Source organism: Leuresthes tenuis, unplaced genomic scaffold, assembly GCF_036924035.1.
Source record: "Leuresthes tenuis unplaced genomic scaffold, fLeuTen1.0.hap1 SCAF_5, whole genome shotgun sequence".
NCBI classification, from domain to species: Eukaryota; Metazoa; Chordata; class Actinopteri; order Atheriniformes; family Atherinopsidae; genus Leuresthes; species Leuresthes tenuis.
This window is the reverse complement of record NW_027325359.1, coordinates 33647704-33661786: the sequence shown is the minus strand read 5'-3', so window position 1 is coordinate 33661786 and position 14083 is coordinate 33647704. Positions and strand designations below refer to the sequence as shown.

The following is a 14083-nucleotide window of genomic DNA, read 5'->3' as shown; positions in this document are numbered from 1 at the left end:
ACAGTTTTGACTGGATTAATGATGAAAGTGCCAAACTGTGGTGACATGGGCTGCGCAGTGTCTGGTGCCTTGGGGGAGGGTAAAATAGGGTGTGCCCTGGTGGCAGCAGCGGGCCGTCGGCCTGGCCGCAGAACAGGAGCCTGTCCTTCCAGATTTGGAGGGAGGACAAACTCATGTCTTGGGCCAGATGTGGAGGGAAGGAGCCCCAGCTTCTCCTTTGGTGGTGGAAGCTGGTCGGGTGCCAGAGGAATCGGGTTGGTTGGAGCCATTCCCTGAGAAAGGACACTCTTCTCCTGGCTCTTCTGTCGCCGTTGAAACCTGAGAGAAGACCATTTTTTGTTAGATATGTATTCATTAGAGAACTATTCAGTCAATTTGAGGTGAATAATGTGCCTGACCTACCATTGAATGAGTGTCCTCTGATTTAGCTCAAAGAGCTGGATCATCGTCTCAGCCAGGACCCCGGGACTGCTAAGCACCAAGTCCCGGATGTGGTGGTAGTCGCTCAGGATCTTGGACCATCTGGGGGTGGAAACTCCAGCCTTCTTGGTGGTAGTCTTGTGCAATGTGCACATTACCTCCACCAAGCGGCTGGTGCTGGGCCACTGTGCTGGCCCCCCAGGATGTCCTATCAAGCAGCGGTTCACACTCTCCACACTCGGCGTGACTCCAGCCTTAAAACGTGAAAAAAAGTTAAAATCAGTATTCATTGTGTATACACTCAAAATTCTGCATATAAACAGGGCTGTGATACCTTTTTTGTGGAGTCCATCTTGAGGACAGAGCCACAGATACTTGTTATTTTGGCCTTCACCTCATGCAGTCGCCCAAGAACATCCCTGGCATACACAGCCAACAGCCACTTGGGCTTGGGAAGGGCTGGTAAGAGGGGAGGCTCAGCGAATGCAGGGGTGTGCACAACAGAGTACCTTGTGAATGGTTCACAAGCTGTCAGGTACTGCAGGACACGCTGCATCCACGCTTCGCTGTGTTGTTCCTGCAGTTTTCTGTACAGTTGAGTCGCACTGTTGCCCATTGTCCTCTCCCTCATCATCCTCAGCACCCGGATGTCACATGAGTATCTAAGGAAAATAAAGAGTGTAATGTCTAAAGAACAACACAAATGTAAGCACCTCATAATGGTTGACATTCATTATGAATTACCTGTATGTAAGCAAAGCTGGAAACTGGCTGCGGTGGCCCATATCCAGCTGGCCTAAGATGTCCTCAGACCAAGCGGGATACTTTTTAGATGAAGTAAATACAGAAGTAAATACATATAAATGAAATGATGTTAAAAAGTTACAATTAAATTAAATAGAGTATGGAAAATTGTGCAAAATGAATTCAGTCGAATTGATGATGCCCACAGATATGAAACATGCACACAGACACTGTAATGACTACTATTCTAATCGTTAGAACAACGAATGTTCACCGTCCTGTGGGCTCAGAGGGAGAGGGAGAATGGGAGGAGCATGCGGTGTAACTGTGAAAAATTCAGGTGATTGTTTTAGAGCACACAGATGTGCAGAGTTAAGTTGAAGTGAGCAGGGATAAGCAAAATAACAATACACAGACACCTTTGTACATCCTTAAGGTTTGGAAGAAGTGCACTCAAAGAATGCATCCCGGTTCATGTGATATATTTCTGTATTGTGAAGAAAAATATATTTAAAACGTAGAAATTTTCCACAAAATAATGCTTTTTAGTGTTGTCACTAAACATTCACACAATATTTGTGTCATATGCCACACCTGTATTTAGCTGTGCTTCACATTGCGCTGCAGCAGATACCAGCTCCTCATCATAATCCTCAGAAGTGCCTGATGAACAAATATTTAAACTATCAGGCCTACTGTTAACAACACACAGAGACAAATGTTCACAAGATGCTGCGCACTTACCACTTACCATTCTCCAAACTCCACCATCAAAAAGCCCGGGTCTCCAGTTTCCTGTGCTTTAGCCTGCATGTCCTGCTTCTTCCTAAACTTCTCCAGTTCCTCTGTCATCTCTCTGATTTGGGAAGTGTACTGCAGGAAAAGCTGTTTATTTTGAATCAGATCCGTGGATTAACGCCACATTAACATCACGCAACCGGGGGGGTTGCGTGATGTTAATGGACCATGGAAAATGCCATTAGGCTAACTTTCAGTACATACATACAGTATATCTTTCCATATGGGCTTTAAGATACGCAGCATAACATCATTAAGGCCTAAGATAATTGCTGTGAAATTTATTAACTGTACTCTGTAACTGTAACCGGCACTTATTCGTGTCATATGGTAGCATGACAGCAACGTTTTACTCCTACCCACATGTTACCTGTAACTAGCTAAATTTTTCTAAACACAACTGTCAATATTTGAACATCTCTCCTGGCACTACTCCATCTATTCATCTATCCATCTATCCAACTACCCATCCATCAATCCATCCATCCATTCATTCATTCCTCCGTTTTTTCGGCTTTCATAAAACAGCGCTTCGCTCATAATTCACACATAATCATCGCATACTTTTTTATATTTTGCATTTTATGCTAAGTTAGGCAACACCCTTTGCTATTTATTTACGGTAGAAAAGCATACAAGTTTACATTCGATAACGGAATGAAACAGGACGACTTACCTTAGCGATAGATGGAGAGACGAGAACTGCCGGACCGCAATGCTTCAAAATATGACGGAGGAGAGAGAGGAACGGTGATTGGTCAAAAGTAAGCCAGTAGAGGGAAGAACCGTGATTGGTCAAATGTAAGCCCAAAGTAAGCCGACAGGGAGAAACGTGATTGGTCAAAAGTAAGCCACAGGGAGACGTGATTGGCTAATGTGGGCTTACTTTGGGCTTACTTTGGCGAAATAGACGGAACACAGCAAGCGCAAGTGAGAGGTAGCGGGATTGATGCCTGCATTCTCCAGGAATCCTTCCTTAGCTTCACATTTCAGTGGAGGAAATCATCAACAGCTGTGGTGGTACAGCTGAAGTTGGCTTAGGGTTTTGCGATATCTGCATCGTGAGCCCTACAACCATAGGGGATGGTGTTCGAATCGAAGAGCTTGTTGAGCATGTTGTGATCCATTCACGCCTTCTCCAGGAAGCTTTGACATGATCAGTGGAGGTTATTGTCATCGTTTGGTCTTGTGTTGCCTTCGTAAAATTTCAATCTCACATGAGCGCGTCACAAGGTACAAAGGCCTTGTGGGCAGAGCATATGAATTCCTCCTTTCACAAAAGGAGAATCATTATGATCTAAATATGTTTTCATGTAGGGATCTTTGAGGTTCTTTGATTTACAAATAGGGCAAAACAAATGCAGTTGGATTTAGGGCAATTCAAATTTAGGGTTTCAGTCTCTTCAGTATATACTCAAATATGGAAGGCAAATTAGGTCAAACTATAAATGTGGCGGGATTCATGTCCTCATTCCTCAGAAATCTTTTAGGTGCTCTTCTGGTGAGAGGTCTAAATGGTGGTCTTATAAAGGCAGACCAACTAATATGCAAATTCAAATTTGTTTAATAACTGAAAGCATGAAACACTACGGAATTCCTGTGTCTCACTAATCGGATGCAAGACTCTTCTTGATACATTCAACCAGTCTGAAAAACACACTGAGTAAAACCAACAAGCCACAATCGTGAGATCTATTCCTTTTGATGGATCGAGGAATAGATCTTTTGGTCAGAAATGGTTGTTGATTTGGAAGCACTAAGAAAAGACTGACATAGCTCCTGAACACATCATCTGATTTGCAAATAAGTGCCCATCAGGACCGGAGTTGACCCACTTGCATGGAAATGGATTAGCGTCAATTACCTTCAAAAAGCATAAATCAAAGCAAATGACCCTAGGACGAGCACGGGGGGGTGGGGTGGGGTGGGGAATCCTTCCTTAGCTTCACATTTCAGTGGAGGAAATCATCAACAGCTATGGTGGTACAGCTGAAGTTGGCTTAGGGTTTTGCGATATCTGCATCGTGAGCCCTACAACCATAGGGGATGGTGTTCGAATCGGTGTGCTGAGAATAAAGTTTTCTCGTAACCTTAATTTCGCCTTGCACTTGTCCTCAGGTCATTTGCATTGATCTATGCAGGTCAACTCCAGTCCCCGTGGGCACTTATTTGCAAATCAGATGATGTGTTGAGGAGCCATATCAGTCCTTTCTTAGTCCTTCCAAACTAATGACTATTTCGACCATTTCTGACCAAGCTAATTCCCCTTCAATTGGTGTGCTGAGAATGCAGTTTTCTCGTAACCCTAATTTCCCCTTTCACTTGTCCTCAGGTCATTTGCATTGATCTATGCTAAGTCCCCATGGGCACTTATTTGCAAATCAGATGATGTGTTGAGGAGCCGTATCAGTCCTTTCTTTGTCCTTCCAAATTAACGACCATTTCTGACCAAACGATCCATTCCTTGATACATCAAAAGGAATAGATGTCACAGTTGTAGCTTGCTGATTTTGCTCAGTGTGTTTTTCAGACTAGCTGAATGTATCAAGAGGAGCCTTGCGTCCGATCAGTGAGACACGGGAATTCCGTAGTGTTTCATGGTTTTGCAGATTCTTTTTTTCTTCAGTTTTTAAACAAATTTGTACATGCACATGAGTTGGTCAGCCTTTATAAGACGATTGTTAAGTCCTCTAACCAGAAGAGCACCTAAAAGATTTCTGAGGAATGTAGACATTAATCCCACCAGTTTTCACAGAAAGCAAGCCCTTTCTAATTTGTCCTAATTTGCCTTCCATATCTTGGTAAATACTGAATAGATTGTAAAAGTCCAACCCTAAATTTGACGTATCCAAAGTGCAGTTTAATTTTTTTCACCCTTTTTTGCAAATCAGAGAACCTCAAACATCCCTACAGTGAGATAATAATTACTCCACTTCTGTGAAAGGAGGAGCAGTTCATATCCTCTTCCTGAAAGGTCATTGCATATTATGAAGCTCAAATGTGAGATGCAAAGTATAGAACAACAATACATCAAGTGACAATGGTAGTCTTCACAGTTTAAGTTAAAACTTCCTGGAGAATGCGGGTATTGATCCCGCTACCTCTCACATGCGATGCAAGCGCTCTGCCACTTCAGTTAATTCCCCTTCAATTGCTGTGCTGAGAATGCAGTTTTCTCGTAACCCTAATTTCCCCTTGCACTTGTCCTCAGGTAATTTGCATTGATCTATGTGTTTTTTAAGGCAATAGACTATTATTCCATTTAGATGAACGTAGGTCAACTCCAGTCCCCGTGGGAACTTATTTGCAAATCAGATGATGTGTTGAGGAGCCGTATCAGTCCTTTCTTTGTCCTTCCAAATTAACGACCATTTCTGACCAAACGATCCATTCCTTGATAGATCAAAAGGAATAGATGTCACAGTTGTAGCTTGCTGATTTTGCTCAGTGTGTTTTTCAGACTAGCTGAATGTATCAAGAGGAGCCTTGCGTCCGATCAGTGAGACACGGGAATTCCGTAGTGTTTCATGGTTTTGCAGATTCTTTTTTTCTTCAGTTTTTAAACAAATTTGTACATGCACATGAGTTGGTCAGCCTTTATAAGACGATTGTTAAGTCCTCTAACCAGAAGAGCACCTAAAAGATTTCTGAGGAATGTAGACATTAATCCCACCAGTTTTCACAGAAAGCAAGCCCTTTCTAATTTGTCCTAATTTGCCTTCCATATCTTGGTAAATACTGAATAGATTGTAAAAGTCCAACCCTAAATTTGACGTATCCAAAGTGCAGTTTAATTTTTTTCACCCTTTTTTGCAAATCAGAGAACCTCAAACATCCCTACAGTGAGATAATAATTACTCCACTTCTGTGAAAGGAGGAGCAGTTCATATCCTCTTCCTGAAAGGTCATTGCATATTATGAAGCTCAAATGTGAGATGCAAAGTATAGAACAACAATACATCAAGTGACAATGGTAGTCTTCACAGTTTAAGTTAAATCTTCCTGGAGAATGCGGGCATTGATCCCGCTACCTCTTACATGCTAAGCAAGCGCTCTACCACTTGAGCTAATTCCACTTTAATTGGCCTGCTGAGAATGCAGTTTTCTCGTAACCCTAATTTCCCCTTGCACTTGTCCTCAGGTAATTTTCATTGATCTATGCGTTTTTTAAGGCAATAGACTATTATTCCATTTAGGTGAACGCAGGTGAACTCCAGTCCCCATGGGCACTTATTGTCAAATCAGATGATGTGTTGAGGAGCCGTATCAGTCCTTTCTTTGTCCTTCCAAATTAACGACCATTTCTGACCAAACAATCCATTCCTTGATACATCAAAAGGAATAGATGTCACAGTTGTAGCTTGCTGATTTTGCTCAGTGTGTTTTTTAGACTAGCTGAATGTATCAAGAGGAGCCTTGCGTCCGATCAGTGAGACATGGGAATTCCGTAGTGTTTCATGGTTTTGCAGATTCTTTTTTTCTTCAGTTTTTAAACAAATTTGTAAATGCACATGCGTTGGTCAGCCTTTATAAGACGACCGTTAAGTCCTCTAACCAGAAGAGAACCTAAAAGATTTCTGAGGAATGTAGACATTAATCCCACCAGTTTCCACAGAAAGCAAGCCCTTTCTAATTTGTCCTAATTTGCCTTCCATATCTTGGTATATACTGAATAGATTGTAAAAGCCCAACCCTAAACTGGACGTATCCAAAGGGCAGTTCAATTTTTTTCAACCTTTTTTTTTTGGAAATCACAGAACCTCAAACATCCCTACATTGAGATAATAATTACTCCCCTTCTGTGAAAGGGGGTTTATTCATATCCTCTACCTGAAGGGTCATTGCATATTATGAAGCTCTTGTGTGAAATACAAAGTTTGGGACAGCAATAACCTTGAAAGATGGAGTCAAATCTTCCTGGAGAATGTGGGCATCGATCCCACTACCTCTCACATGCGAATCCCTACATGAAAACATATTTAGATCATAATGATTCTCCTTTTGTGAAAGGAGGAATTCATATGCTCTGCCCACAAGGCCTTTGTACCTTGTGACGCGCTCATGTGAGATTGAAATTTTACAAAGGCAACACAAGACCAAACAATGACAATAACCTCCACTGATCATGTCAAAGCTTCCTGGAGAAGGCGTGAATGGATCACAACATGCTCAACCAGCTCTTTGATTCGAACACCATCCCCTATGGTTGTAGGGCTCACGATGCAGATATCGCAAAACCCTAAGCCAACTTCAGCTGTACCACCACAGATGTTGATGATTTCCTCCACTGAAATGTGAAGCTAAGGAAGGATTCCTGGAGAATGCAGGCATCGATCCCGCTACCTCTCACATGCAAAGCGAGCGCTCTACCACTTGAGCTAATTCCCCTTTTTTTTCCTTTTGTGAAGGAAGGGAGAATTGATTTCCTCCTTTCACAGCCCTGCGTTACTAATGAGGCTGCAATGTGAGACTGAAATTTTAGCAGCTGTTGTTGAGGACGCGAATTTTTAGCATCAAAACAACAGTTGAGGGGACGAGGTGGCCGAGTGGTTAAGGCGATGGACTGCTAATCCATTGTGCTTTGCACGCATGGGTTCAAATCCCATTCTCGTCGGCTTTCCATCTAAAGCAGTGTTGTCAACACTTGTTTCTGATTCCACTTTGTGCAAATGCCTTTTTCAAACAATGCTTATGTGGCAATATTTTTATTTTAGCTTACATTAGGTTCATTAGGGGGATTGAATGTGTCATGAACAATTTGTTTTCTGACTTCAGGGTAATCATGCTCTGAAAGATTACTTTTGCTTTCAGTTTACACCCACCTTTGACTTGTATATTAGCCGCAATCAGCTGTAAATGACTTTCTCCACAGAGCACAAGCAAGTTAAAGCTTCCTGGAGAATGCGGGCATCCCGCTATGTCTCGCATGTTAAGCAGGTGCTCTACCACTTGCGCTAATTCCCCTTTCATTGTTGAGTAGAGACTGCAGATATCATGGAACGCTAGCACCCCCCCAGCCCCACCCCACCCCCCCGTGCTCGTCCTAGGGTCATTTGCATTGATTTATGCTTTTTGAAGGTAATTGACGCTAATCCATTTCCATGCAAGTGGGTCAACTCCGGTCCTGATGGGCACTTATTTGCAAATCAGATGATGTGTTCAGGAGCTATGTCAGTCTTTTCTTAGTGCTTCCAAATCAACGACCATTTCTGACCAAAAGATCTATTCCTCGATCCATCAAAAGGAATAGATCTCACGATTGTGGCTTGTTGGTTTTACTCAGTGTGTTTTTCAGACTGGTTGAATGTATCAAGAAGAGTCTTGCATCCGATTAGTGAGACACAGGAATTCCGTAGTGTTTCATGCTTTCAGTTTTTAAACAAATTTGAATTTGCATATTAGTTGGTCTGCCTTTATAAGACCACCATTTAGACCTCTCACCAGAAGAGCACCTAAAAGATTTCTGAGGAATGAGGACATGAATCCCGCCACATTTTGCATGGAAAGCAAGCCCTTTATAGTTTGACCTAATTTGCCTTCCATATTTGAGTATATACTGAAGAGACTGAAACCCTAAATTTGAATTGCCCTAAATCCAACTGCATTTGTTTTGCCCTATTTGTAAATCAAAGAACCTCAAAGATCCCTACATGAAAACATATTTAGATCATAATGATTCTCCTTTTGTGAAAGGAGGAATTCATATGCTCTGCCCACAAGGCCTTTGTACCTTGTGACGCGTTCATGTGAGATTGAAATTTTACAAAGGCAACACAAGACCAAACGATGACAATAACCTCCACTGATCATGTCAAAGCTTCCTGGAGAAGGCGTGAATGGATCACAACATGCTCAACCAGCTCTTTGATTCGAACACCATCCCCTATGGTTGTAGGGCTCACGATGCAGATATCGCAAAACCCTAAGCCAACTTCAGCTGTACCACCACAGATGTTGATGATTTCCTCCACTGAAATGTGAAGCTAAGGAAGGATTCCTGGAGAATGCAGGCATCAATCCCGCTACCTCTCACATGCAAAGCGAGCGCTCTACCACTTGAGCTAATTCCCCTTTTTTTTCCTTTTGTGAAGGAAGGGAGAATTGATTTCCTCCTTTCACAGCCCTGCGTTACTAATGAGGCTGCAATGTGAGACTGAAATTTTAGCAGCTGTTGTTGAGGACGCGAATTTTTAGCATCAAAACAACAGTTGAGGGGACGAGGTGGCCGAGTGGTTAAGGCGATGGACTGCTAATCCATTGTGCTTTGCACGCATGGGTTCAAATCCCATTCTCGTCGGCTTTCCATCTAAAGCAGTGTTGTCAACACTTGTTTCTGATTCCACTTTGTGCAAATGCCTTTTTCAAACAATGCTTATGTGGCAATATTTTTATTTTAGCTTACATTAGGTTCATTAGGGGGATTGAATGTGTCATGAACAATTTGTTTTCTGACTTCAGGGTAATCATGCTCTGAAAGATTACTTTTGCTTTCAGTTTACACCCACCTTTGACTTGTATATTAGCCGCAATCAGCTGTAAATGACTTTCTCCACAGAGCACAAGCAAGTTAAAGCTTCCTGGAGAATGCGGGCATCCCGCTATGTCTCGCATGTTAAGCAGGCGCTCTACCACTTGCGCTAATTCCCCTTTCATTGTTGAGTAGAGACTGCAGATATCATGGAACGCTAGCCCCCCCCCAGCCCCACCCCACCCCCCCGTGCTCGTCCTAGGGTCATTTGCATTGATTTATGCTTTTTGAAGGTAATTGACGCTAATCCATTTCCATGCAAGTGGGTCAACTCCGGTCCTGATGGGCACTTATTTGCAAATCAGATGATGTGTTCAGGAGCTATGTCAGTCTTTTCTTAGTGCTTCCAAATCAACGACCATTTCTGACCAAAAGATCTATTCCTCGATCCATCAAAAGGAATAGATCTCACGATTGTGGCTTGTTGGTTTTACTCAGTGTGTTTTTCAGACTGGTTGAATGTATCAAGAAGAGTCTTGCATCCGATTAGTGAGACACAGGAATTCCGTAGTGTTTCATGCTTTCAGTTTTTAAACAAATTTGAATTTGCATATTAGTTGGTCTGCCTTTATAAGACCACCATTTAGACCTCTCACCAGAAGAGCACCTAAAAGATTTCTGAGGAATGAGGACATGAATCCCGCCACATTTTGCATGGAAAGCAAGCCCTTTATAGTTTGACCTAATTTGCCTTCCATATTTGAGTATATACTGAAGAGACTGAAACCCTAAATTTGAATTGCCCTAAATCCAACTGCATTTGTTTTGCCCTATTTGTAAATCAAAGAACCTCAAAGATCCCTACATGAAAACATATTTAGATCATAATGATTCTCCTTTTGTGAAAGGAGGAATTCATATGCTCTGCCCACAAGGCCTTTGTACCTTGTGACGCGCTCATGTGAGATTGAAATTTTACAAAGGCAACACAAGACCAAACGATGACAATAACCTCCACTGATCATGTCAAAGCTTCCTGGAGAAGGCGTGAATGGATCACAACATGCTCAACCAGCTCTTTGATTCGAACACCATCCCCTATGGTTGTAGGGCTCACGATGCAGATATCGCAAAACCCTAAGCCAACTTGATGATTTCCTCCACTGAAATGTGAAGCTAAGGAAGGATTCCTGGAGAATGCAGGCATCAATCCCGCTACCTCTCACATGCAAAGCGAGCGCTCTACCACTTGAGCTAATTCCCCTTTTTTTTCCTTTTGTGAAGGAAGGGAGAATTGATTTCCTCCTTTCACAGCCCTGCGTTACTAATGAGGCTGCAATGTGAGACTGAAATTTTAGCAGCTGTTGTTGAGGACGCGAATTTTTAGCATCAAAACAACAGTTGAGGGGACGAGGTGGCTGAGTGGTTAAGGCGATGGACTGCTAATCCATTGTGCTTTGCACGCATGGGTTCAAATCCCATTCTCGTCGGCTTTCCATCTAAAGCAGTGTTGTCAACACTTGTTTCTGATTCCACTTTGTGCAAATGCCTTTTTCAAACAATGCTTATGTGGCAATATTTTTATTTTAGCTTACATTAGGTTCATTAGGGGGATTGAATGTGTCATGAACAATTTGTTTTCTGACTTCAGGGTAATCATGCTCTGAAAGATTACTTTTGCTTTCAGTTTACACCCACCTTTGACTTGTATATTAGCCGCAATCAGCTGTAAATGACTTTCTCCACAGAGCACAAGCAAGTTAAAGCTTCCTGGAGAATGCGGGCATCCCGCTATGTCTCGCATGTTAAGCAGGCCCTCTACCACTTGCGCTAATTCCCCTTTCATTGTTGAGTAGAGACTGCAGATATCATGGAACGCTAGCACCCCCCCAGCCCCACCCCACCCCACCCCACCCCCCCGTGCTCGTCCTAGGGTCATTTGCATTGATTTATGCTTTTTGAAGGTAATTGACGCTAATCCATTTCCATGCAAGTGGGTCAACTCCGGTCCTGATGGGCACTTATTTGCAAATCAGATGATGTGTTGAGGAGCCATATCAGTCCTTTCTTAGTCCTTCCAAATTAACGACCATTTCGACCATTTCTGACCAAACTAATTCCCCTTTAATTGGTGTGCTGAGAATGCAGTTTTCTCGTAACCCTAATTTCCCCTTGCACTTGTCCTCAGGTCATTTGCATTGATCTATGCGTTTTTTAAGGCAATAGACTATTATTCCATTTAGGTGAACGCAGGTCAACTCCAGTCCCCGTGGGCACTTATTTGCAAATCAGATGATGTGTTGAGGAGCCATATCAGTCCTTTCTTAGTCCTTCAAAATTAACGACCATTTCGACCTTTTCTGACCAAACTAATTCCCCTTTAATTGGTGTGCTGAGAATGCAGTTTTCTTGTAACCCTAATTTCCCCTTGCACTTGTCCTCAGGTCATTTGCATTGATCTATGCGTTTTTTAAGGCAATAGACTATTATTCCATTTAGGTGAACGCAGGTCAACTCCAGTCCCCGTGGGCACTTATTTGCAAATCAGATGATGTGTTGAGGAGCCATATCAGTCCTTTCTTAGTCCTTCCAAATTAACGACCATTTCGACCATTTCTGACCAAACTAATTCCCCTTTAATTGGTGTGCTGAGAATGCAGTTTTCTCGTAACCCTAATTTCCCCTTGCACTTGTCCTCAGGTCATTTGCATTGATCTATGCGTTTTTTAAGGCAATAGACTATTATTCCATTTAGGTGAACGCAGGTCAACTCCAGTCCCCGTGGGCACTTATTTGCAAATCAGATGATGTGTTGAGGAGCCATATCAGTCCTTTCTTAGTCCTTCCAAATTAACGACCATTTCGACCATTTCTGACCAAACTAATTCCCCTTTAATTGGTGTGCTGAGAATGCAGTTTTCTCGTAACCCTAATTTCCCCTTGCACTTGTCCTCAGGTCATTTGCATTGATCTATGCGTTTTTTAAGGCAATAGACTATTATTCCATTTAGGTGAACGCAGGTCAACTCCAGTCCCCGTGGGCACTTATTTGCAAATCAGATGATGTGTTGAGGAGCCATATCAGTCCTTTCTTAGTCCTTCCAAATTAACGACCATTTCTGACCAAACGATCCATTCCTTGATACATCAAAAGGAATAGATGTCACAGTTGTAGCTTGCTGATTTTGCTCAGTGTGTTTTTCAGACTAGCTGAATGTATCAAGAGGAGTCTTGTGTCCCATCAGTGAGACACGGGAATTCCGTAGTGTTTCATGGTTTTGCAGATTCTTTTTTTCTTCAGTTTTTAAACAAATTTGTACATGCACATGAGTTGGTCAGCCTTTAAAAGACGACCGTTAAGTACTCTAACCAAAAGAGCACCTAAAAGATTTCTGAGGAATGTAGACATTAATCCCACCAGTTTCCACAGAAAGCAAGCCCTTTCTAATTTGTCCTAATTTGCCTTCCATATCTTGGTATATACTGAATAGATTGTAAAAGCCCAACCCTAAACTGGACGTATCCAAAGGGCAGTTTAATTTTTTTCACCCTTTTTTTTTTTAAATCACAGAACCTCAAACATCCCTACAGTGAGATAATAATTACTCCACTTCTGTGAAAGGAGGTTTATTCATATCCTCTACCTGAAGGGTCATTGCATATTATGAAGCTCTTGTGTGAAATACAAAGTTTGGGACAACAATAACCTTGAAAGATGGAGTCAAATCTTCCTGGAGAATGTGGGCATCGATCCCACTACCTCTCACATGCGAAGCAAGCGCTCTACCACTTGAGCTAATTCCCCTTCAATTGGTGTGCTGAGAATGCAGTTTTCTCGTAACCCTAATTTCCCCTTGCACTTGTCCTCAGGTCATTTGCATTGATCTACGCGTTTTTTAAGGCAATAGACTATTATTCCATTTAGGTGAACGCAGGTCAACTCCAGTCCCCGTGGGCACTTATTTGCAAATCAGATGATGTGTTGAGGAGCCATATCAGTCCTTTCTTAGTCCTTCCAAATTAACGACCATTTCGACCTTTTCTGACCAAACTAATTCCCCTTTAATTGGTGTGCTGAGAATGCAGTTTTCTCGTAACCCTAATTTCCCCTTGCACTTGTCCTCAGGTCATTTGCATTGATCTATGCGTTTTTTAAGGCAATAGACTATTATTCCATTTAGGTGAACGCAGGTCAACTCCAGTCCCCGTGGGCACTTATTTGCAAATCAGATGATGTGTTGAGGAGCCATATCAGTCCTTTCTTAGTCCTTCCAAATTAACGACCATTTCGACCATTTCTGACCAAACTAATTCCCCTTTAATTGGTGTGCTGAGAATGCAGTTTTCTCATAACCCTAATTTCCCCTTGCACTTGTCCTCAGGTCATTTGCATTGATCTATGCGTTTTTTAAGGCAATAGACTATTATTCCATTTAGGTGAACGCAGGTCAACTCCAGTCCCCGTGGGCACTTATTTGCAAATCAGATGATGTGTTGAGGAGCCATATCAGTCCTTTCTTAGTCCTTCCAAATTAACGACCATTTCTGACCAAACGATCCATTCCTTGATACATCAAAAGGAATAGATGTCACAGTTGTAGCTTGCTGATTTTGCTCAGTGTGTTTTTCAGACTAGCTGAATGTATCAAGAGG

General features: G+C 42.3%; 3 non-coding genes across 3 annotated transcripts; all 3 read left to right on the top strand.

Moving 5' to 3' along the window:
• Positions 1-7494: 7494 nt before the first annotated feature.
• Positions 7495-7576, top strand: trnas-gcu (transfer RNA serine (anticodon GCU)). Its single transcript has one exon. It is a non-coding gene; the product is annotated as a tRNA-Ser (tRNA).
• Positions 7577-9177: 1601 nt separating this feature from the next.
• Positions 9178-9259, top strand: trnas-gcu (transfer RNA serine (anticodon GCU)). Its single transcript has one exon. It is a non-coding gene; the product is annotated as a tRNA-Ser (tRNA).
• Positions 9260-10838: 1579 nt separating this feature from the next.
• trnas-gcu (transfer RNA serine (anticodon GCU)) lies at positions 10839-10920 on the top strand. The gene has a single exon. It is a non-coding gene; the product is annotated as a tRNA-Ser (tRNA).
• The last annotated feature ends 3163 nt before the right edge of the window (positions 10921-14083 follow it).